Source organism: Mesitornis unicolor, unplaced genomic scaffold, assembly GCF_000695765.1.
Source record: "Mesitornis unicolor isolate BGI_N332 unplaced genomic scaffold, ASM69576v1 scaffold8242, whole genome shotgun sequence".
Lineage (NCBI taxonomy): Eukaryota > Metazoa > Chordata > Aves > Mesitornithiformes > Mesitornithidae > Mesitornis > Mesitornis unicolor.
Window position 1 is genome coordinate 1 of NW_010171167.1, and position 966 is coordinate 966.

The following is a 966-nucleotide window of genomic DNA, read 5'->3' on the forward strand; positions in this document are numbered from 1 at the left end:
CTTGGGGCACTCCACTAGTTACAGGCCTAAAGATGGTAGAAACCAGGGCTGGCCATCCCCATGCTGTAGCCTCAGTGTGGCCACATTTTGTGACCCTGGCAATGCCAGAAATCCCAATTATCCCCCTTGAGATCCCCCACTGCCACCCTGTAATGCTGACCACCAGTTTACCCTGTCCCTGGGCAACGGGGCCAAAGAACAACCCACACAGTGACACTGTCACTCATTAAAGGTTTGGTTTTATTTCTGGTTTAAAATCAAAATTAGTCATTCTCTGTAATTACATTATATATAGATTTATAGAGACATTATAGAAAAGAATTTTTTGCTTTTGTTTTTCTGCAAAAATCTGTAAATAATAAAATAAAATAACAATGACAACAAAAAAAAAAAGGTGGCAGCTTCTGTCCGTCCATCTGTCCGTCCCTTTGTCGCTCCTCCTGCCCCTGCCCTCCATGGCGCTTCCCAACAGAGCAGGAAAGGCTCTGGGCTGGGGCCAAATCTCACCACGCTCCCTACAGCCACAGGCGAGGAAGGACAGGAGCACGTGGAGCTGGAAAGAAGAAACGCCAGCAGAATATATTAATATCTTTCATTTTATTTAAGTCCTGGGGATTCCAGGTGGCGAAGGGCAGCAGTCCCTGGCAACTCCTGGAAAGAAACGGTGTGGTTTCCAAAGTGCAGGTCCTTCTGGGACAGGGCACGGGCCCTCGAGCGAGAGAGGAAGGCAAAGGGGGGGCGGAAAACCCCCTCCCCCTGCCGCTCTGGTCCCAGCGGCTGTAGCCAACAAGGTTGGGGGGCAGGAAGTGGGCCCCCCATGGATTTTAAATAGCAGTCAGAGGGTGGGATGTGCAGCGAGTCCCCCCTGCCCGGGGGTGTGTCCGTGGCACCCCGCAGGGCCAGTGGCGGGACAGGGGAAGCGGTGCTCCGTAAGGCAGTGTGCGGCCGCGGCGAGCTGCCCGGCGG